The sequence below is a fragment of the Lepidochelys olivacea genome (genome assembly GCF_965140295.1).
Source record: "Lepidochelys olivacea isolate rLepOli2 genome assembly, chromosome: 7".
NCBI classification, from domain to species: Eukaryota; Metazoa; Chordata; order Testudines; family Cheloniidae; genus Lepidochelys; species Lepidochelys olivacea.
In genome coordinates, this window is record NC_140417.1 from 85,813,784 (window position 1) to 85,839,563 (window position 25,780).

At 40.6% G+C, this 25,780-nt stretch overlaps 1 protein-coding gene across 2 annotated transcripts in view; it reads right to left on the bottom strand.

Moving 5' to 3' along the window:
- Positions 1 to 25,780, bottom strand: part of MICU1 (mitochondrial calcium uptake 1) — a 214,036-nt gene that overhangs the window by 58,590 nt on the left and 129,666 nt on the right. The window lies entirely within an intron of this gene.

The following is a 25,780-nucleotide window of genomic DNA, read 5'->3' on the forward strand; positions in this document are numbered from 1 at the left end:
CCTTCACTTCAAAAGATGCTAGGGAGATACCTACCCCAGAATTAGGGAGAAATTCTGAGTCCACTGCAGTCAGTGAGTTTAACTATTAATTTCAATGGGGGAGCGGTGAAGGGGTGTTTAAGATTTTGCTCTTACTCTTTTCAGTTGATAAAGATGAAGTATTGTCTGAGATGGAGGTGTCCGAAAAGAGTGCTGGAACAAACTGATACTTTAAACAGCAACACACCACCATGATCAGACGGCTATATCCAAGAGTTCTGAAGGAATTTAAGAACGAAGTGCTGAGCTACTAACAAAAATACACAATCTATATAAAAATGCAATGAAATCAAGAATAAGGGGCCATTCAATTAAACTGAAAGGTAAATTAAAACAAAGAAAAGGAAACACTTCTGCAATACAAGTGTGGAACTCATTGCCATGAGGAAGTAATGGAAAGTATAGTTTTCAAAAGTTCATATAGAAAATGAGAACTTCACATTTACATTACAGCTCTAAATCCTCATACTTCAGGACATAAACCAAGATTTAACCAATAGGGTTACGAAAAATTTTCCTCTGTGGGCAGATTATGCCATAATTTCCCCCTATAGGGTTTCTTATAACTTCTGCAGCATCTGTTACTGGCTACCGTTAGGGACAGGATACTAGACTACATGGATCATCGGTTTCAAACCGTTCTGCTACTCAACTCAAAGCAAGATAAAATTAATGTAGTCTTGTTCATGAGAGGCCTAGCAATCAGCGACACCAGGGGTGGCCAACCTGTGGCTCCGGAGCCACATGTGGCTCTTCAGAGGTTAATATGCGGCTCCTTGTATAGACACCGACTCCGGGGCAGGAGCTACAGACGCCAACTTTACAATGTGCCAGGAGGTGTTCACTGCTCAACCCCTGGCTCTGTCACAGGCCCTGCCCCCACTCCACCCTTTCCTGCCCCCTCCCCTGACCCCCTACCATGCCCTTGTTCCTCCTCACCCCTCCAGCCTCCTGCATGCCATGAAACAGCTGATCGGGAGGTGCAGGGAGGGATGGGGAGGCACTGATTGGCGGGGCTGCCGGTGGGAGCTGATGTGGGGCTGCTGACGTATTACTGTGGCTCTTTGGCAATGTACGTTGGTAAATTCTGGCTCTTCTCAGGCTCAGGTTGGCCACTCCTGAGCTATTCTCTTGATTTCTTATCACCACCACGGTACACATGACTGACACAATAAAAGCTTGTGTGCCATATCTGTAACAACAAACAAACAAAAATAAAAACACAAGTGCAAAGAGAATACAACAATCTTTCTGCTCCCTCTCTGAAATATTCTAGTTTTATGCACTTCATATACAGAGTCTTTATAAAGTCAATGCTATGGTGTGAAAGAGTCAAAATAATTTTGTTTCATATTGTGGCTTTCATATTGAAGGTATTCAGACACTTTACAAAACGACGAGTTAAGAGATTGGTGGTAGAGCGATTCCTAGGAAAACAGAAAAGCTTGTAAGTCACCAGAAACAGTTCATGTTCTTGGAAATCAGAACTGGTTTTATTGAAAGGGAATTTGGTGGTCAGGACAGCAGTGTTACTGCTTATTTTTATGAATAATGTCACAGGGCTTTTAACTTCCCCGTGTAGTCAGAACAGCTTGGCAGAAGTGACCTCTGTTCAATCTCTCTTCCACATGCTGGCCCAGGGGCTATGAACTGAAGAAATCAGCTCAGTTTCTGGTGCTGAACTCAAATATGTGACTTTCTTAGCCAAGGCCAACAGTACAACCAACTAAACCATACTGACAAAGTAATGGAGTTACTAAACAGGATAGGATACTGTATCATAGAGCCTAATTCTGCAAGCTGCTAAACTCCCTTGACTCCCACTGAAATCAGTGAATTCCACACAGTTACATCCATACTTACTACTGTGTCATTTCTCATATGCAAATGCTGCTCTAATGCGAAAGCTACTGAATCAGCATATTTTATAAAAGCAAGAAAATGCACATATATTCATCAGTCAATTTAGAAAGAATATTACAGATACAGATATCAGGAAACCTAGTGCTCACATATATCCAGGTTTTTATTTGCATGTTCTTTAAACTCCAGATGCATTACCAAACCCTATATTCGTTACCTACAAATTGAATGTATTCCTTTACTTTTGAACGTCAAAAGTAATGCCAAACACACACTTTTTTTGTAATTGGCACCCCCTTCATATTAGATTAATCCTTTCTTTGAACATTTCAACTTTTGTGTTTCAAAAGGGCTTTTGGTTTTGTAGGAAGACTTCCCCTGACATCACAAACAAAATATGGATTTAAAGATTCATGTGTTGCTTATTTGCGGATGAAAAAGAAAAACGAAGCTACATTAGGCCTTTTAGTTTGTAGAGAAAAGCTCAGAGAATTGTCCCTCGACCCTGATCTCAGTTAATCAACAAGCAACCATAAAGCCGAAAAATTACTAATGCTGTGAAATTTTTGGGGTGTGTGGGGAAAAGAGCTACAAACACAAAACACATGTAACAAGCAATCAAAGATCTCACAGATCATTTTTGTGGTGTTACCTGAATTTGCAGAGTAATAGTCTGACTTGCAACATAGGACCCTATAAAGAAGCATTTACTCAAAGCCTTCTTTGACCGGCTGCAATACATTATTTATCTGCAAATTGCTGCAGAACTGGCTCTATTTACTGTTCTGGAGAAAGAAAAGGAGTACTTGTGGCACCTTAGAGAAGAACAAATTTATTTGAGCATAAGCTTTCGTGAGCTACAGCTCACTTAATCGGATGCATTCAGTGGCTGTAGCTCACGAAAGCTTATGCTCAAATAAACTAGTTCGTCTCCAAGGTGCCACAAGTCCTCCTTTTCTTTTTGCGAATACAGACTACCACGGCTGCTACTCTGAAACCTGTTCTGGAGAAGAAATCCATCTGGATTTTTGTAAAGGTGCATAGTTAGTATGCATGATAGAAGTGAAAAGACTTTCCCTCTTTTCCTATCATCCTCAGCCACCTCTCCACCAAAAAAGGAAAGAAAAAGATTTTAAATGTAAAATAAGAGGTTTTAATGTTTATAAGGGCACCAAATTATTAGCAAACATCATCTACAGCAGGAAACATGAGTTCCTAAAGGCTATTCCATCTTTCAGGTATGTAAGTCTCTCTCTCAAATAAACGTATGTACTGACCAAGTTTTCTTTGTAGCTGTATATATATATATAGCAGTATATACAGAACAAGCACGCATGAGTACAAAGCATTTGATTTAGCAAGAAAAGTCCCAGAGTATTTTAGATTTAGTCTACTGGATTTACTGTTCTGAAATCCATGATGAACTGCTCTGTAGTATTAAGGAAGCCATTGGGTTATTTAGTAAATGGTTTAATAGCTTTGGTAAAAATTAGTTGTGGCAGTTGCTGGAACGCTAAGGGAAGGTGGCAGAGGTCTCCAATAGCAGAGGAAAGAAAAAAATGAAGCGGAGAAGAGGGCAGATATTAAGGGAGGGGGAAGGACAGAAACCCAGATTGGAAGGGAGGAGTTAGGAGAAGCAATAAGGAAGTCCATAATGGGTAGAAGTGCATGGTAGGAGGAGGGAGTGAAGAGGCTCCGAACAGCTGTATGACAGGTAGAACAGAAGCCTGGAGCAGCCAGAAAACATTGGGAGAATAGACAACTGCAATATCTAAGCAGATAAAATATGGAGCGTCTTGAACGCTTTGGGAGAACGGCTGGAGAAAATGACTGTTGCCTCAGCTTATCAGAAAGTGCTTGAGATTTCCTCTTTAGAGACACAGTCCTGCTCTTGCTATTTGGTGCTGTGCCATTGCATCTCTTTAGTTAAACAGACTATCATGAATTTGCGCACAAAGCCTATTCACTGATCTTAGTAAATTTATCGTGATTCATGTCCATATAGCAGAAAGCACAATGGAGCCCTCATGTCCTGAACTCATATTCAGACACAGAAACCCAAATTATCATTTCTTTTAACCTATTGAGCATGAACAGTATGCAAACAATTTAAACCCCCTAAAAGCGAAAACTCCAGCACCTAACTCTACGATGAACACTAAAGAGAAAGACTAGGATGGAAATACCCTCAAAATTTCACTATAAGTGGCTGAAACATGTCAGTCAAAACAACTTGGTTCTCTTTTTTGTTTTAAGAAAATCTATGCAAGAAAAGAATCTATTTCTAAGGAAGAAAAGACTAGTAATACTTTGAATGCCTTCACAGTTCACATATTCTCCTTCTACTTCCTGGGACAAGTTTAAGTAAATCTTTAGTAACAGGGTTAAAATTTAAGATTTGTCAGTGCAAGTGAAATCCTGGTGGATTCTAGGCGTTTGAGAAATATTTCTGCCATATTACTGACCTTGACATTGCACTGCAGTCTAGGGGGGGAAAAGTTAATTCCAGCCTCTCTAGCAGTTTTACACACTTTAATGAGCAATTTAAAAAGTTATGTAAAGGAGTGCTACACCTTTAGCTTTGAATTAAACTAACTTTGCTTGCAAGAAATGATCCCCGGCTAGCCTCTTCTCCTACATCTCCAAAAAGCAGCATTTTGGGACTTCATAAGATGAGGGAGGGGAAAGAAGAGAAATTAGCGTTAACACTGTAATTGAATACTTCAGAGTATTTTTAAACGGACTGATGGGATGGGGACAAGGTGATAACAAGGATTTTCCAATGGCAGTTAGGTTGACATTCAATAGGAGCAATGTGCCTAACTGCCATTGACAATCTCGCCATGGCATGTTTGGTTAAATTAAAAGACAAAAATTTATTTCAAACTTTATTTAAGTGGTTCAGACAAACTACAGGTCCCAGAACTCATTTGCAACACTACATGGAAACCCACCATACCATTAGAGACAAAATGGACCCCGGCTCCATATACATTAAACATGGACTAGTGTCCTGTTTGGAACTGTCTCTAGTGCTTTGTTAAGGGAAAAGATGGAGGGCTTTTACCTTAATTATCTTCTATTACAACAAGGCCTCAGGAAAAGGGGAAGAAAGAAAAGAAAGCTTCTTCCTTCTACCCAGAAATGAAACACAACACCACACAACACACATATAGCTACGGTAAGTAAAAGTCATCTTACAGTCAGAAGTTGAATACACATCACATGGCACTCACTATAATAAAACCCACACTCCTAACTACAAAAAGAAAAAGAGTACTTGTGGCACCTTAGAGACTAACCAATTTATTTGAGCATAAGCTTTCGTGAGCTACAGCTCACTTCATTGGATACATACTGTGGAAAATGTAGAAGATCTTTTTATACACTCTTTTCCTCCCTCTATCTTCATTTACTTATTTGAAACTTTTAAACCATAACAAGATGGAACACTGTATAGTTTCTAGGCAAGAAGACGACACCACACATCTACTACTATATTAATTTATAAAATATTACAATCCAATAGCTCTGCAGTCACATTTAGTTCTTAGAATAGAATGGGCATTTTGAGCTCTCCATTCTACTAGCTTTCAATCTGGAAGCACAAATAATATTTCTCCATGCAACAGATACATAAAATAATTGTATAAATATACAGAACCTCTGCTGCCTGTTACCTAATTTATGTTTAGTCTCCATTTGACTTTGTTGCTCAATTTACCAAGCAAACTAAGTTTGTTTTTTAAACTTCTTTCAGTACTTCCAAATTCAATCTAACAATGAGAATCAAGTTGACATTCTGCTTCCTACATCATTACTGCAGCAATATCAAAATCAGCAGCTAAAACAGTGACTTTTAGTGAAGATGTAGGAAGCTGACCTAGGATAGCTGTGTCTTCAGAATTTAAAGTGAATCTATAAGATGGAAGACATTGAAATATTTTGTTTAAATAAAATAAGGATGACAATGAATGTCAAACAAATTTCATACATGAGAGTTTATTCCTTTTCAAAGCTGAATGCTTCAAACTTTGGAAACCAAAACTGCTGGTTATTTAAAGAGATGACAATCTCTGATGAGGTTTAAAAAAAGGAATCCAGTCATTTTGTTCACTATTTGCTCATCGGTTTTCCGCAATTACTGAAATACTGTGGCAGATTTGTGGATCCTGCACAGTATCCACGTAGGAACCATATTGGATTTTCTCAGAAGACGAAAATCCTGCAGCCTCACTGGAGCTTTCATAAGCTTTGTTTGCATTTAAACATCATAATTTGGACATTATGAATGAGTAAACGTGTATTTCAAAATAAAAATGAAATCTCTGAAGCTTCCAAAATTGCTGTGGTGATTCCTTCCCTGCACAGAGTCTGGGACAGCAGCTGGGCAAAGGCTGGTTATCAGTACACTCCAGTCTCCTGTAGTTTGACCATTGGGATTACAGAGGTCTTCAGTAAGTAAACTAAAGGGGTGTGTGTGTGTGGGTGTGAGAGAGAATGAACAAAGGTGCTCTATTCTAATTAGCCTGGTCTTCAGTCAATGATGTTAAAATCCACTGTTTGACAATGCAATTAATATATATATATATATATATATATATATATAAAATTGAGTTATATTTTCAGAGGTTCCAAGAAACTGCTACTACCATTTATGTTAGCTGGAGTTGTCAATGCTCAGTATCTCTAGAAATCTAGCACCAGATGTCCTAAAAACTGAAATTGCAGCATCCTTTCATAAATCAACATAAATGAGGTTGGTTTTATAACACCAAAAGCTTTGATTTACACAAATAATTTAATAAAGAAAAAGGAAGCAAGTAGTTATTAGTATAACTGTATTTAGATGTCAATTTCAGCTGGACACAGAACTCTTCACTTCCTGTTCTACCTTTTTCCTGTAATTTTGCTAAATATCTACAATATCTAGTCTAACATATAAAGATAAACAGATTGCATGATGGTTGGCCTGCTATAAAGATGATCACATTAGTAATACAACCAACACAAACTCATGAGCAGCAAAGCTACAAATGAACTGTGGAGTTCATCACAAATGAGCTCCAAGAGAACTTTTAAACCACTCTATGTATTTTGTATAAAACATGTTTAAAAGCATCTCGGGAAGTTCCAATTACATGTTTTTAAATTATTTTTGTACCTCGCAAACTGTGAAGTCATATTTTGTATATCTTAGTTACCGTGAGCCCAATCGTACAGGACTTCTACAATTTTCTGTATGTACAGGTGTAACGATTTTAAGATCCAATATACAGGGCTAGAAGATGTCACTGTCTTTCCTGACCTCAACATAAAATGTTACTGAAATTATTATCAGCAAAATTCAGAATCCACAGCCTGCCCCAAACATCTTAATTTGACATTTAGTAAAGTAGCAAATTAATACTTATGATTTGAAGTATAACTTTCAAATGATTAAACTAAAAACGTGCAAAAAAATGTGTGTTGCCCATAACTTTCTGTTATCCCTGCTGTGTGTTTGAGTAAGGCCATGTCTACATTAGAAAGCTTACAGCAGTGCAGCTGTAATGACACAGCTGTGCTGCTGTAAGATCTCTTGTGTAGCAGCTCTATGCCGACGGGAGAGAGCTCTCCCGTCGACATAACTAAACCACCCGCAACGAGAGGCGGTAGCTATGTTGCTGGGAGAAGCTTTCCCACCACTATAGCCCTGTGCATACTACCACTTATGCCAGTGAAGCTGATTTTGCTCAGGCACACCCCCTGAGCACCATAAGTTTTGCCAACATAAGTGGTTGTGTAGGCAAGGCCCAAGAGTTTGTCTTTCAAGCAAACTCCAGTCTTCTCCTTAAGGATTAATTTGGGTGGGAAAAGGCCTCCGGTTGGTCTTTTAGTCTACCATACTGTGACTGGATTAATGTAACTGTGTCCTCTGATAAATTGGTGTAAAGTATCTCCAGTGAAGATAAATTAACCACTCAAATGTCACCTTCCTTTCCTAATGGTTCTGATCAGTTAGAGAAGTATTCTAATATTTTACTTAAATTTTCCCTGTTGCAATTTAGGCTCATTACTACTTGTTCTACCCTTACTGATTGATTATAATTAGTGGTCCCAGTCTTCTTTTTAGCAAATCTTTATGTTTACTGAGAGAATTATGTCTCCCTTCTGTCTTTCCTTTAAGATGCACATGCCCAGGTCTCATAACTTTTCCTCAGTCTTATGTTTAAAGCCTTTAATCAGTTTTGCTATTCGACCCTGAATTCTTTCCAGTTTTTGGCTATGTGGTACAAAAACTCAACACCAGGCTCCAACTAATCCCTAACCAATGCACAGAAATTACTCTGATTGTTTCACATGATCCTGTCCATTGATATAACTGAATATTTCATACAGCTAATGCAGGGGTGGGCAAACTACAGCCCGCGGGACTGTCCTGCCCAGCCCCTGAGCTCCCGGCTGGGGAGGCTCACCCCTGGCCCCTCCCCCGCTGTCCCCCTTTCCCTGAGGCAACACCGCCATGCGGGCAGTGCGGCTTGCGACTGCCCACCTCCCAGGCTTTCAGATAAGCCTGTGCTGCCGCTCTGAGTGGCATGGTTAGGGTAAGGGGATGGGGGGGGGGGGGTTGGATAAGGGGCAGGAGGCCCAGGTTGGATAGGTGTGGGAGTCCCAGGGGGCCTGTCAGGGGGAAGGGGTGAGGATTGGGGTTGGAGCAGTCAGGGGACAGAGAGCGGGGGGGTTGGATAGGGTGTGGGGTCCTGGGGAGGTGGTTAGGGGCAGGGGGTCCCAGGAGGGGGCGGTCAGGGGACAAGGAGTGGGGGAGGGGTTGGATGGGTTGGGAGTTCTGAGGGGGGCAGTCAGGGGCTGTTTGGGGAGGCACAGCCTTCCCTACTCAGCCCTCCATACCGTTTCGCAACCCGATGTGGCCCTCGGGCCAAAAAGTTTGCCCACCCCTGAGCTAATGCAATAATAACTGCCTAGACCAGACCCCTTTTTACAACTGCTGCCTGGTTAGCATTCCCCATTTTCCATATTTGTAGGATTGGTTGCACTTCCTTACAAAAAGCATTTTATAGTTGTCTGAAATAAATCTAGTTGTGTTTAGTACAGCTCATTTTTAACTGGTAGAGACTACTAAATTCTAACTATCATTTATGATATCTCCAAATCTGATTATCATGCTCTCCATTAAGACCATAACATGTTGTAATGGCATTGAAACTACTATGGACCTATGTGGGACCCCACTCAGCAACTCCTCCCAGCTTGACACTGACTCATTAATAATTGATGGCCTGAGCCATCCCCACATGCAGGAGCTGGTTCTGGGAAGGAAATCTCACAGACTCCTCTCCCTCCCCTACTGATCCTTGTGGAACCCAAGGTCAGGGGGCTCCACATAAAAGATAAACTAACCTTTTACTGGGAATTCCTGAGATCAGAAGGGGAGCGTTCTCCAAGATCTACCATCAGTCTACCCACTTCTACTCTCAGCCTCCCCAATCTTAGCTTCCTCCAGCATAGATCCTGAACATGGGGAGTGACATCAGGAGGTCCAGGGTGGGACTGGACAATCCGTGATAGGGCCAGAGGACTTCCCCATTTCATGTGGCAGAGAACAATCTGCATGAACAGTCCTCTCCACGCACAGACCTGTCCTCCCCATAAGCATATGTTCAGTTTTCTTCAGTATTGTGTCATCCATGTTGTAGCTCCAGCTAATTCACAACTGCACACTAGGTTTTTCTTATCCAAGCTAAGAGAAGAAGCTCACAGGCAATATAATAGTAATTAAACATCCATACCAAACTGTTACGTTTCTTCCCTTAGGTGCTTAAAAATCAACTATTTTATTAATTGTCCTATCAACATACCAAGTATTAAAATTCAGCTTACTGCTTTAATTCTCTGGCTCTCACTCTTGGAATAGGCACTGTTTGTCCTTTTCCACCCCTTGGGACCTCTGCTGTCTTAGCAATAACCATCAGCACAGGCACGAGCCCTGCATCTTCCTTTAGCACTCCAGAGTAGAATTCATCAAATCCAGCAGACTGGAATACATTCAAATAGCTACACATAATTTAGTCTATTTCTTCCTGATTCTTTGCCAGAACCTCATCCATTCCACTTTTTAATCTGCTGCTGTCTCCTCCCTGTTAAAAATGAAAGTTAATTTCAAGATTTCTATGCTTAATATCCCTCCCACTAACTAGACCATGGTTGGAATGCTGTGCACTTTAAGAAAACATTTTTAATATTTGTTTTTCCCTCCCCTACATAGTCCAATGGCATATCTCAACAGACTGAAAATATATCAGAATATTTTTCTGTGTCATCGCAGATGCCCGCAGCTGACATCACAGGATGATGGCTTAGCATGATTTGGGTCTTGTCTTCACTATCAAATGAAAGCTCTGTAACCAGGTTAGGGGACAAATATGTTATCACTGAGCACTTTGATAATTTACTCATAGCACAGGAGGCCCAAACTCACTTCCTCATTAACTATCCAGTTCAACTTTAATAGAAAGTAAAGCAAAGACAAATACTTTATAGATAATTTTGCATTTCACATTTGAAGAGCAGATCTACACTAGCTTTACTATTCTTTCTTCTTAACAGAGGCAATCTAAAACTTCAGAAATCTGCAGAAGAGCAATTCTCCTGCACACTTGGGCAAGCTCTAGAAGGGAGTGCTTGGTTATAGCTCAGTCACTAAACTGATGAATCTCTTAATTGGCTGAGCTGTAAGGCATTCTCTGGTAATTTATCCTGAAAAAATACATTGTACGACCCATTCTCCACTGAAAGTAATTTATGCAAAATCATTTATACACAGGATATTCATCATAAATTACATGTTCTGATAAATTAATGTGACCTAAAATATTGCAGGAAAGACATCACAATTTAAATACATACTGTTAAGACTAACGGTGTTCATAAATCCAAAATTTGCACACTAATAAAATATAACCCTTGCTTTAGATTTTGGAATAATCTACAAGGGGATACCAACACTTTCATCATTTGAAGTTTCAGTCATCAAAACTTGAGGTGACAAATGATTTAATCACTCAACCAGCAGGTCATCAAGTGCAAGTGTCGAACAGATTTGACAACGAAGAGCCCATCAAATTCATTTGTCATCAAAACTATTTGTCATGTTAGCTGATGTTTCTACTAAAAGGAACAATGTTGACATTTAAATCATTATACACTAGCTTTCAGAGTTTTAAACACTATTGACAGACGAGGCAGTCCACAAATCTCGGAATCATTTTTCAGGCCACCTCAGATTCAGGAGGACAACAATGTGAACTTTTCCTACGGTTTACTTCATAGCTACCACATTAGTGATTTAAAGATTATTAATAGCAATCCTCGGGGCTAGAAGTGATTTTTTTTTTTTAAATGAAAGCTTAAATTCTAGAATATTTGACAACAAATATATGGAACTACAAAAATATTGAAGGCAATCATTGCAACAGAGACAGAAAGAGTTATTACTCATTATGTGAACAAATGAAAAAAAATGACCCATAAATAAACTAACATTCTCTGAACTGGCTGAACTTTAACATTCTCTGAATGTAGAAATGCGGGAGTTTTTCAGTCAAAAAACAAAAGAACTTCAAGAATTTATTTTCTGGAGGAATCTAAAAAAGCTAGAAGCACCACAAAACTTTTGTAGGTGGCCATTTTAAACTGTTTATAACTCGGGCTAACATGTAACTGAGTATAAAACAAATTTTCAGAGAATCTTAAACAGTAAGTGCCATCAATTGGGGAAGAATACATGGTATTCATCAGACATAACAAAAAAGTTTAACTTCTGTGTGCAAATCTCAACCCAATCTAAGGCTTTGTCTACACTAGCACTTTTGTTGGCAAAACTTTTGACAGTAAAGGGCGTGAAAAAAGCCACCCTCCCAACCTACGCAAGTTTCACCAACAAAAGTGCCAGTGTGGACAGCGATACGTCAGTGGAAGACGCTCTCCTGCCAACATAGCTACTGCTGCTCGTTGAGGGTGGTTAATTATGTTGACAGGAGAGCTCTCTCCCATCAGCATACAGCAGCTACACAGGAGACCTTACTGTGGTACAGCTGCAACAGTACAGTATGCTGCTGTAAGGTCCGTAGTGTAGACATAGCCTAACTATGCTAGCTATAAAGTGGCTCCAAACAATAATTAGCACTTATACAGCATCTTTATGTCAAATCATTTTAAGGATTAATTCAATCTTTATAAACACTCTGGTGAATTAAGTATTATATTTAGGGCTGTCAACTAATTGCAGTTAACTCACGTGATTAACTCAAAAAAATTAATTGTGATTAAAAAATTAATCGCGTTTGACAGCAGTTTTAATCACACTTATAACAATAGAATACCAATTGAAATGTATTAAATATTTTTGGATGTTTTTCTACATTTTCAATATTGATTTCAATTACAACACAGAATACAAAGTGCACAGTGCTCACTTTATATTATTTTTTATTACAAATATTTGCACTGTAAAAATGATAAACAAAAGAAATAGTATTTTTCAATTCACCTCATACAAGTATTGAAGTGCAATCTCTATCATGAAAGTGTAACTTACAAATGCAGATTTTTTTTTGGTTACATAACTGCACTCAAAAACGAAACAATGTAAAACTTTAGAGCTTACAAGTCCATTCAGTCCAACTTCTTATTCTGCCAGTCGCTAAGACAAACAAGTTTGTTTACATTGACAGGAGATACTGCTGCCTGCTTCTTATTTAGAATGTCACCTGAAAGTGAGAACAGGCATTTGCATAGCACTTTTGTAGCTGGCATTGCAAGGTATTTACATGCCAGATACGCTAAACATTCGTATGCCCCTTCATGCTTTGGCCACCATTCCAGAAGACATGCTCCCAGGCTGATCACACTTGTTAAAAAAAATGCGTTAATTAAATTTTGACTGAACTCCTTGGGGGAGAATAGTACGTCTCCTGCTCTGTTTTCCCTGCATTCTGCCATTTATTTCATATTACAGCAGTCTCGGATGATGACCCAGCACATGTTGTTCATTTTAAGAACACTTTCACTGCAGATTTTGACAAAATGCAAAAAAGGTACCAATGTGAGATTTCTAAAGATAGCTAGAGCACTCAACCCAAGGTTTAAGAATCTGAAGTGCCTTCCAAAATCTGAGAGGGACAAGGTGTGGAGCATGCTTTCAGAAGTTTTAAAAGAGCAGCACTCCGATGCGGAAACTACAGAACCCAAACCATCAAAAAAGAAAATCAACCGTCTGCTGGTGGCATCTGACTCAGACGATGAAAGTGAACATGAGTCAGTCTGCACTGCTTTGGATCGTTATCAAGCAGAACCCATCTTCAGCATGAACATGTCCTCTGGAATGGTGGTTGAAGATGGAGACATATGAATCTTTAGCGCATCTGGCATATACATATCTTGCAACACTGGCTAGGACAGTGCCACGCGAATGCCTGTTCTCAGTTTCAGGTGACACTGTAAACAAGAAGCAGGCAGCATTATCTCCTGTAAATGTAAACAAACTTGTTTGTCTGAGTGACTGGCTGAACAAGAAGTAGGACTGAGTGGACTTGCAGGCTCTAAAGTTTTACATTTTGTTTTGTTTTGAATGCAGGGTTTTTTGTACATAATTCTACATTTGTAAGTTCAACTTTCATGACGAAGAGACTGCACTACTGTACTTGTATGAGGTGAATTAAAAATACTTTTTCTTTTGTTTTCTATAGCACAAATATTTGTAATAAAAAATATAAAGTGAGAACTGTACACACTTGGTATTCTGTGTTGTAATTGAAATCAATATATTTGAAAATTTAGAAAATATCCAAAAACATTTAAATAAATGGTATTCTGTTATCGTTTAACAGTGTGATTAATTGCGATTACTTTTTTTAATTGCTTGACAGCCCTAATTATATTCATGTTATTAATGGGGAAATGGAGGCAATTTATGTAGCTTGCTCAAGGCCACGAGGGGTGTATACCAGTGCTACAGTTAGAACACCATTTATTACTAACACACTTTATTGCTCATTCACATTCTTCGATAGTACCTCATTTTTCTTTTGACTGTGTTCTCCTTTCTCCCTCTCCTCTATTTTTTAAATATTTCACTTCATCAGGAGGTAAAGTTAAATCTATGTTGATGACTTCATTTCCACATAACAACCATCTGTGCACCAGAATTAACACTCTTATTATTTGTATTACTGTAGTGCCTAGGAGCCTGAGTCATGGTCCAAGACCCCATTGTGCTGGTACTGTATAAAGCAATATTGTACAAATCGGACTTCAACATAGGAACACAAAAAGCAGATGTACTGCGAGATTAATCCTTGCAACTAATTATTTAATAATCAGCACATGGAGAAGAAAATGAAAATATGGAAATTAAGTGGATCTAGTGTTAAGATAGATAGATTTACACATTTCCTGCCCCTGTACCTTCAGTGTTCAGGTTTCACTTTAAGGTGTCTGAAAGTAACCGAGTCACTTCCTTATAACTCTGCAGCAATGATTATCATAGAGGGGAGAGGACAGGCAGCCTATTAACACCATCACCACCACCACTACATGCAGTCAGCTACTGCTGTTACCTGGGCCAGCATACATGAGTTTCCATCCATTTGCCAGTCATAGGTGAGCACCTGATTACTTCAAGGAGGGAAGGGGAGACAAAGGAAGGAAGGAATGGGTGAAACTGGGTAAACATATGCCAGAGTGAGTGTTTATAAATGAGAGGGAAGTGATGTAGCAAAGAAAGAGAGAGAGGAGAGATGGGCAACAGCAAGGGAAGGACATGAAAAAGGAAGCAGATTAAACTGGAGATGGAGGGAAAAGACGACAAAGCTACATAAGTATATGGACAGAAAACTAAGCAGCAGGAGAAGTGGTATACATACAGAGGGACTGGGTGGCTCATACAACTGTTGACAGGATAAAGAAACCTTTTTCTTCTTGATCACTGGTTCAGATACTGTCCTGGTCAGTAATGACCAATAGCTGTTACCATCTGATAGTTCAATGACTCACTCCATGTATATAAGAACATAAAAACGGCCATACTGGGTCAGACCAAAGTTCCATCTAGCCCAGTAGCCTGTCTTCCAACAGTGGCCAATGCCAGGTGCCCCAGAGGGAATGAACAGCACCTGTAATCATCAAGTGATTCATTCCCTGTCACCCATTCCCAGCTTCTGGCAAACAGAGGATAGGGACACGATCCCTGCTCATCCTGGCTAATAGCCATTGATGGACCTGTATTCCATAAAGTTATCTAGTTCTTTTTTGAACCCTGTTACAGTATTAGCCTTCACAACATTCTCTGGCACAGAGCTTCACAGGTTGACTGTGCACTGTGTGAAGAAATACTTCCTTTTATTCGTTTTAAACCTGCTGCCTATTAATTTCATTTGGTGACCCCTAGTTCTTGTGTTATGAAGAGTAAATAACAGGCAAATATGAGGTAGGCTCCATTCAATTCCTAGTCTGAAGATTACCATATCACAGCTAATTTACGAAAACAGTTTATACACAATTTCTTTGAAGCTACAGTCTAAGATGCAAGCTACTCGAGTAGTAAGTTACACCGCAAAACTTTTTGTCTGTGTGATGGGGTGTTCACCGCACACAAGGCTTGAAAGGGTTAAGGTGGCCTAGGAGGCCAATTAAGTCCCTGGGCTGCACCTGGAGGAGAAGTCAGGGAGCAGAGGTTGATTAAATAAGGCTCAGCTAGCCAGGAACAGGAGGGTCCTGTATAAATCACAGAATCAGAGAACAGAGGAGGTTGCAGAAAGGTAGGCTGTAGTCACTCCCTGAGAGGAAGGAGTTGAGAGGCTGGAAGCCAGGAAGATAGGAGAAGGCTCAGGGGAAAAGCAGCAAGGAACAGGAGCACAGACCTTAGCTGCTGATTAGATGGCCCTTGAGCTGGAACCTAGAGTTGAGGGTGGGCCCGAGTTCCCCTACCAGCCAGTGGGGACATGGCACAGACCAGGTAGGGGACACTGGACTGCCTGGGATGATTCAACCTGGAAAGACTCTGGTACTCCTGGAAGGGGAAACCACATAGTGACCTGGCCAGAGGGCTGAGTCATGAAGAGGAGGCTGCGGTTCCTGGAGCAAGAGAGGTCCGCAGGTAAGAGGACGATCAGAAAGATACCTTTGGAGAGGGGGTGGGTGCAAAACCTGGCAGAACTAATCCCCAGCCTGGCCAGGGGGCGGCACCACTAGCGGTGAGTGCACCCCGTGACAGTTTGGTAAATTCAATTGGAAAAGTTACAACTGGCTTTCAAAAAACCTTTTCTCTAACTGTTTGATTTATAGATTCTTGCAGTGTTTAATAGCTTATGGAGCTCAACCAATCTGACATTGCTACACTCTTATTTCCATCACAACGGCTGGTCAATAGTCAAGAATCCAACTGAGATCAATCATCTTTTCACCCACATAAATTATAGCAGTCGGAAAACACGCTTTCATACAGTCACTAATTGTGCAGCAATCTTATTTCACTATGGTAACCATGACAGAAGATTTGTAGTAGTCTGTAGGTAGGGTTTTACAAAAAACGGACCAAATATCAGTTGCAGAATTTAAAAGGTCAGAAGGGACCACCAAATTATCCAGTTTGACCCCCTATATATCACAGGCCACCAATACCACCCAGCATCTGCACTAAATCCAAGATGCAACCTTAGACCAAAATATTATAGCCTACAGGAGACTAAATTGTTATGTGCCACAGACAGTAGGAGGGACCAAGGTGCAGCAATGCCTGAGGCCTCTGCAATGGCAGGGAATTCTTAAAGTGAGATGTATCCTGAAACTCCCAGCAAGGGTGGAAATGAATCAGCGTTCTTGTGGTGCCAGCTGTCAGTACCCAGCACAGTCCAAGGAAGTGAATGATCCTCCTAGAAAACCAACTTCTGTAAGTTCATACTTGAAGAATCCCAGTATCGCCGCTTCCAGTAATCCTAAGAATGTGCAATCTCTTGGGTTCCATGCCATTAGGCCCACATGTGGAGTCTTACAACTCATCACTGAGGGTTTATCGACAGCCAAGTGACACTTAATCAGTGTTCTTGTTCATCAACATGCTATTGATATGATCTGCATACAAGAAATCCCAGCAAGTGACCTCCAATCCATGCTGAAAAGGAAGGAAAAATCAACCCCAAGGTAACTGCCAATCTGACCTGGGGGAAAATTCATTCCTAATTCCATGTGATTAATTAGACCCTGAACATGTGAGCAAGAACCAGCCAGCTAAGCATGTGATAGAGAGAATGCTCAGTGACACCTCAGAAAACTGGCCCTCTGTTCCGTGTCCCATGTCCAGTCATGGCCATCTCTGATACTTCTGAGGAAAGAGACAGACAAAACAAACAAAAAAACCACACACAGAGGATGTATTGGGGGGCGAACGACCCCTGACCCCTATAGGTGACCATCTGAAGCATGAACTTTAGGAACATAAGACACCGGATGAAATTCAATAAGGGCAAATGCAAAGTACGGCACTTAGGAAGGAACAATCAGCTACACACATGCAAAACGGGAAATGACTGCCTAGGAAGGAGTACTGTGGAAAGGGATCTGGGGGGTCATACTGGATCACAAGTTAAATATGAATCAGTGTAACCATGTTGCAAAAAAACCCACAAACAACATTCTGGGATGCATTAGCGGGAGTATTGTAAGCAAGACACAAGAAGTAATTCTTCCACTGTACTCCACCCTGATTAGGCCTCAACTGGAGTACTGTGTCCAGTTCTGGGCGCCACATTCCAGGAAACATGTGGACAAATAGAGAAAGTCCAGGGGAGAGCAAAAAAAAAGATAAAAGGTCTAGAGAACATGACCTATGAGAGAAAGATTAAAAAAAACTGGGTTTGTTTAGTCTGGAGAAGAGAAGGGATATGAAAACAGTTTTCAAGTACATAAAAGGTTGTTACAAGGAGGAGGGAGAAAAATTGTTCTCCTTAACTTCTGAGGATAGGACAAGGAGCAATGGGCTTAAATTTCAGTTTATTCCCATTTTTTCTTGAGCCAACATTGTCCTTTAACTTAAATAGTTCTTCATCCTCTATGGTGTTTACTCTCTGGATGTATTTATACAGAGCAACCATATCCCCTCTCAGTCTTCTTTTTGAGAGACTACACAAGTAGAGTTCTTCCAGCTTCTTCTCAAAAGATAGGCCCTTCATTTCCCCTAGTCATCCTAGTAGCTCTTCTCTGCACCTGTTTCAGTTTGAATTAATCTTTCTTGATCATAGGTGATAAGAATTGTAAACAATATTTCAGATGACATTTTACAGGGTGTAATGGTGGTTATTTGTAAGACCTGGCAAAAGAATGAAGAATTCATCTGAGTCACCCTAACTTCAGGAACTGGAACCCAGCATAAGGATGTAAAGTATTTACTTCTGATTCAAGCTGGCTTCTTGTTAGCTCCAGCCAGGATATAAGGTTTGGAGTATCTTTCTGGGACAGAGGCGATACAGCAGGAGAGCCCCAAGAACAGCTGAACTTGTGGAGAAGCCGGAGGCTGAAGTTTGTTGCTGTTGCTAATAGAGTTATCAATAAAGCCAAATCCTAAAAAGGGATAATTTTAGGACTCCATGCAGTGTGTGCATGTGCTCTGTTTAGAGCAAGGTGCCAAATGCGCTTCTTACAATTTGTTTTTATTAAAAATAAGCAAAGAAAAAAAGAAAATCTACTTGAGTGCCAAGACAGGCCCTGAAAACAAGGACTGTCTTCAGGGATGCAGAGTCATCCTGCAGGCTGTTGACTTCCCCCCACAGCAACCTCTTCCCTTCAAGAGAAACAGGATTTTAGGACAATGGAAATGAGGCCTGGGGTTGTAACACCATTTTCAGAAAATCCCATTGCTTTTCACTTTGTATCTCTGTTCTCCACTACTAGACAAGGAGCCTTTGACAGGGAGCAATCCTGGCACTTGCACCAGGAGCGTCTGCTGGTCCCACATTAAGTGCAAGGCCTGGCTACCATTTCCATGTACATTTGGCAGACTAATTCTGAGCCACCAAACCTATGGAACAGACTGAGTGAGTCAAAATTGGATTCCATCCCAAATGTTAGGCCATCAGGAAATAGTGGCCAGTAAATTTTCCTAAAAATACCACACTAAAGCAAATTGGTGTTGGTATTCTCAAGCTATACTTCACCAATGTTTTGATGCTAGTAGCCACATCCCATTGCTAGTAATAAGGAGCCAGTTGGAAGAGAAATTAGACTAACTTTTAAGTCATTACTGGTACCAAGCATTTTAAGAGGGAGGGAGGAGACCTTCTGAAATATTAATAATAAAATGTTTAGTTCCTCTTTTAGAAACACCCAATAATAACAACAACAACACTGGCTGCCAGTGTCTTACCGATCTCTCTCTCCCTCTATCGCCTTACCCGTCCTCAGTGGCACCTATAAGAAAAAGCTAAGAAGCAGAAATAGTATAATGTATAATGTGAAATTGCCCTTATTTCAAATGAGTGGATCACCATCATCCAGACGGTATTATACAGGCAAAACACTGCGTATACCAACAGGACAGAGTACTTGGTTACACCACTGCTCAAGAGTGAACAGAGATGGCTCAGCTTGCTTTTTCAAAGGAGAAACATTTCAGCATTTGTCTCTTGCAGAGTGACAACAAGGGAGGAAATATCTGCATTAACTCACCATTATAATACATCATCTATCCAGTAAGAAAAAGCAACATATGGAGGGCAATCAATCAACTGCATAGTTCATACATGTTTTAATTTATGTAGTGGGAACCATAAACTACATTGCATGCCAAATTCCAATTTAAAAGACGGTAACTAAGCAGTAAGGTATAAGTGGAGAGGAAAATAAATCATGGAAGTACCCAAACCACAGGAGAGTTCTATTATGTTGTTAAAAGCTTCTGTTTTTTCCCCAGTTTAGGTTACTTTTACTCTTCACATCCATGATGGAGCAAATTGCTGAGATTTTAACAAAATTATGGGAAATATAATTAAGTTTAAAAAAGTAAGCAAAAGGAGGAAGTAGAGGACTTCACTGTTCCAGTGTTTCTTAAGTGTTGTCTTGGCATTTCTCCTGTAGAGAATGAGAAACATATTCAGGCTTTACCTGATACAATTCTATTCAGAGGGGGTTTCAGCTGAAATTTTCTCGAAACGTGTGAACATTTTGATAATATAAAAAAAACCACAACAACAGGGAAGGCTGTTAACTTAGCTAGAAAGAGTTCTTTCACCTTAGCAATCAGCAAAAGAAACTAACCATACAGTATGTTAAATACAATAGATGGTTTTCTGTAGGCTGAGCCCAAAGTAAGATAATGTCCCTTTTTGCATTTTCCTGGAAGAAAAATCTGAGCTTCCCACTGTGAGAACAGCTGCTTTACAATTTCAAATCAGTGGTTGAAACATACATAAATCTATCCCTTTAGAGAAGTAAACAGTTTTTCTTCAAACTCTATTCTGCAGTTATAGCACTCAAAACAACCTTGAGTATTACTGATAGTGATTTTTTAAACTCACTCAAAAAAAAAGGCACCAGCTGATCATATATTGGAAGCGTTCCTCAGAATTGCTTGATTTCTCCTCCTCCCCCCATCTCTTTTTAAAGCAGGCAGCAGCCATGGATAATTAGGACCATATAAGAGAGTGACCCTTAGGGATTGGTTTCTGATATTGCCATAATGTGCTAGACATTTTCTAAACAGAATAAGAAGGAACATGCCTTGCCCAAAGGAGATTACTACCTAAAGACAAAAAGTCAATGCAAGGAGAAGGGGTTCAAAAATTACTCGAGAGATCAAGGTGGTGCTTTGCAGGGCTTTGGTAATACAAGGTTAAGTTATATTACTACTTTTTGAAATAAAGACAAGTTATTCATAATTACTCTTCAAACTTATAAGTACAAGTCAGCTAGAAACTCCATCCGCTTCATTGCAGAAATGGGTCTTTAGGAAATACATGAATATGAATAAAGTGATGAATGAACTCAGAAGAATGTTCCTCACATAGGAAATCACATGAACGAAACCACAGAGATGTGTGCGTGAGAAGCTGATGAATGAATGAACAAAGTTAACATCATTGGTGGAGTAGAGGAGGCGGTGGTGGTGGTGGTGGGGATCATAGAAGATTAGGGTTGGAAGAGACCTCAGGAGGTCGTCTAGACCAACCCCCTGCTCAAAGCAGGACCAACACTAACTAAATCATCCCAGCCAGGGCTTTGTCAAGCCAGGCCTTAAAAACCTCTAACGATGGAAATTCCACCACCTCCCTAAGTAACCCATTCCAGTGCTTCACCACCCTCCAAGTGAAATAGTGTTTCCTAATATCCAACCTAGACCTCTGTAGGAGCAGGATTTTATAATTGTAATATAATAGAGGTACTAATGTATGTCTTGATTTCATTTTACCAGCTACCCTTTTTGAATAGCAGAAAGGAATGACCCTCTGGGACATTGGTAGGAATGCATCTAACAGACTGCCAGTGTCTATACTGATGTTAAGGTAGGGACAGACCAGAAGAATCCTTATGACTATGGTCACCCTTTTGTTTTAGGATAAGTTATAATGTCTACTATGGTTTCCCATATGTATTACAAATTAGGCACTCTAGTTAAATATACATTTCATTGTTTTTAAGGTCTAGTAAGTAAAAGACAGGATCTTGTATTGTATCTATGTTAAGGAGATTCAAAATAAACTGACACTGTTTGTATTCTCAAAGATCTCTGTAAAAAGACTGTTTGTGTGAATGAGGAATGTATGAATCAGGAAAAGATAAGATGTGAAGGCCATTGTTATAGCCAGATGGTCAAGGAAAAAGGAGCAAAGAGACTTAACGACACCAGAAAATCATCAGCACACATCAATAATGAAGGAAGGGCAAGTTGACGACCGTGAGGTGAAGGCTGGCACCCCTAAAGACAGGACAATTGATTAAACTGGAACCAGGACAGGATAACCGTCTCGGAGGTGTTTTGGAATGTTTTTACATTAAAAGATATGAATTAAGGAGTAACCGGTCATAAACTGACACAGCAAAATCCATAGATTTCAACAGAGAAAAAGAACAATAAGAACAGGGTGCTTTGCCATGGGATTTTGGGTTCATCTTGCCACTACTCTAGGAGCATAGGATCGTGACTGACAAAGCCTGACTCCCCTATAAGACCAATCTGGCTGGCCACAAGATTGATCCAGACTGGTATCTATAAGAACAGCAACTGGCAGGAGAGTGAGAGTGTGTGTGCGCGCGACTGAAAAGCATATGCTAACTGTTGTATTTTCAATAAATATGGCATATTTGCCTTCTCTCTTATAAAAGAGCCCGTGTGCTTTGTATAGCATAATACGTCCCCCACTGCAACTTGAGACCATTGCTCCTTGTTCTGTCATCTGCCACCACTGAGAACAGCCAAGCTCCATCCTCTTTGGAACCCCTCTTCAGGCAGTTGAAGGCTACAACCAAATCCCCCCTCACTTTTCTCTTCTGCAGACTAAACAAGCCCAGTTCCCTCAGCCTTTCCTTGTAAGTCACGTGTCCCAGCCCGAATCATTTTTGTTGCCCTCTGCTGGATTCTCTCCAATTTGTCCACATCCTTTCCACATCCATCAGGAAATAATGGCCAGTAAATTTTCCTAAAAATACCACACTAAAGCAAATTGGTGTTGGTATTCTCAAGCTATACTTCACCAATGTTTTGATGCTAGTAGCCACATCCCATTGCTAGTAATAAGGAGCCAGTTGGGGGGGCCAAAACAGGACACAGTACTCCAGATGTGGCCTCACCAGTGCTGAATAGAGGGGAATAATCACTTCCCTCGATCTGCAGGCAATGCTTCTACTAATGCAGCGCAATATGCCTCCTGGGCAACAAGGGCACACTGCTGACTCATATCCAGCTTCTCATTCACTGTAATCCCCAGGTCCTTTTCTGCAGAACTGCTGCTTAGCCAGTCAGTCCCCAGCCTGTAGCAGTGCATGGGATTCTTCAAGCTTAGTGCAGGACTCTGCACTTGTCCTTGTTGAACCTCATCAGATTTCTTTTGGCCCAATCCTCCAATTTGTCTACATCACTCTGGACCCTATATCTACCCTCTAGTGTATCTACCTCTCCGCCCAGCTTAGTGTCATCTGCAAATTTGCTGAGGTGCAATCCATCCCATCATCCAGATCATGAATAAAGATGTTGAACAAAACTGGCCCCAGGACCAACCCCTGGGGCACTCCGCCTGATACCAGCTACCAACTAGACATCGAGCCATTGATCACTACCTGTTGAGCCCGATAATCTAGCCAGCTTTCTATCCATCTTATAGTCCATTCATCCAATCCATACTTTTTTAACTTGCTGGCAAGAATATTGTGGGAGACCATATCAAAAGCTTTGCTGAAGTCAAGATATATCCCATCCACTGCTTTCCCCATATCCACAGAGCCAGTTATCTAATCATAGAAGGCAATCAGGCTGGTCAAGCATGATTTGCCCTTGGTGAATCCATTCTGACTGTTCCTGATCACCTTCCTCTCCTCCAAGTGCTTCAAAATGGTTTCCTTGAGGACCTGCTCCATGATTTTTCCAGGGACTGAGGTGAGGCTGACCAGCCTGTAGTTCCCTGGGTTCTCCGTCTTTCCTTTTTAAAAGATGGGCACTATATTTGCTTTTTTCCAATTGTCCAGGACCTTCCCCAATCACCATGAATTTTCAAAGATAATGCTCTTTCAAAGATGGCCCTGCAATCACATCAGCCAATTCCCTCAGCACCCTCGGATGTATGGAAGGCATCCAGCTTTTCTAAATAGTCCTTAACCTGTTCTTTCACCACTGAGGGCTGTTCACCTCCTCCCCATAATGTGTTGCCCAGGACAGCAGTGTGGGAGCTGACCTTGTTTGTGAAGACCAAAGCAAAAAAAACCATTGAGTACTTCAGCTTTTTCCACATCCTCTGTCACTAGATTGCCTCCCCCATTCATTAAGGGTCCCACACTTTCCCTGACCTTTTTCTTGTTGCTAACATACCTGTAGAAACCCTTCTTGTTACCCTTCACATCCTTTGCTAGCTGCAACTCCAGTTGTGTTTTGGCCTTCCTGATTACACCCCTGCATGCTCAAGCAATATTTTTATACTCCTCCCTAGTCATCTGTCCAAGTTTCCACTTCTTGTAAGCTTCCTTTTTGTGTTTAAGCTCACTGAAGATTTCACTGTTAAGCCAAGCTGGTCGCCTGCCATATTTGCTATTCTTTTTGCCCATCGGGATTGTTTGTTTCTGTGCTCTCAATAAGGCTTCTTTAAAATACAGCCAGCTTTCCTGGACTACTTTTCCTCTCATATTAGCCTCCCAAGGGATCCTGCCCATCAGTTCCCTAAGGGAGTCAAAGTCTGCTTTTCTGAAGTCCAGGGTCCGTATTTTGCTACTCTCCTTTCTTCCTTTTGTGAAGATCCTGAACTCAACCATCTCATGGTCACTGCTGCCCAGGTTGCCACCCATTTCTACTTCTCCTACCAATTCTTCCCGGTTTGTAAGCAGCAGGTCAAGAGGAGAATGGCCCGTGGTTGATTCCTCCAGTAGTTGCACCAGGAAGTTGTCCCCAACAATCTCCAGAAACTTCCTGGATTGTCTGTGCACTGCTGTATTGCTCTCCCAGCTGATTGTCAGGGTGATTGAAGTCCCCCATTAGAACCTGGGCATGTGTTCTGGAAACTTAAGTTAATTGTCTGAAGAAAGCCTCGCCTACACCTCATCCTCCTGGTCCAGTGGTCTATAGCACATGCCCACCAGGACATCATCTTCGTTGCTCTCGCTTCTAAACTTAACCCAAAGACACTCAACAGGCTTTGTCCAGTTTCGTACTGGAGCTCTGAGCAATCATACTGATCTCTTACATACAGTGCAACTCCTCCACCTTTCCTCCCCTGCCTGAACAGTTTATACCCATCCATGACAGTGCTCCATGACATGAAACAACCAAAAGCAGGTACTGGAGAGGGGCTAAGTTATGTAAGGCGTTGAGAACAGTGACAAGGGGAAGAGGGAGTTAGTGGAGGGACTATGTGGGTTAGAGTAATGGGCAAGGAAGGAATTTCAGGGACAATTTTTGCATGACGTAGAGGGGGCAATGTTGGTGTTTGGAAAACTCAGGGAATATGGTGCTGTTGCAGTCACTGAGCATGAAATAACCTTATTCGTTTATAATCCTCATTATTGTGAAACTAGTTTCACTTTTTCCACAACTCTTAATGTTTATTTTTCTTATTTCCAACTTATACACCACAGAGGAACTAAAAAATGTAGTTCGTTCTAGTCTGAAAAATGGCAGTATAAAAAATGGCATATTCCTAACTCAATCTGCTCCCTGTGTGTATTCAGAGTCACATTTGCTGACTTTAAGGATTAATTATTTGTAATGATTAATTTAATGAGAAATTGATTACTTTTTACTTCAGTTAGCAGCGAAGAAAGAACAACTCGATTTTGTTCCTTTTTGCACATTAAACAGAATTGTTTGAGTTCATTACTGGTTTAGCTAGTTACACCTGTGCCACCTTACTGGAAGTAACTGGGCTGCACAAGTTTAAGTGAGGAGATTATTTAGCCTGCAAAATAGTTCTTTCTGGCTGAAATGTAAGACACTGCACTTGGTCACTCAGAGCCCAGGTTGAGTTTGCAGGATTACTAGTCAGAAAAATAAAGATTTTACCTTTAAAGTGAGTAGATTTTATTTGGAAATTGAGAGAAAGTGACCATGGAATTCCATAATGCTATTTTTATACTTGCTTTTCTGAGTATAGCTACATTTAAAAACCAACAGGTGCTTAAACTCATATAAATG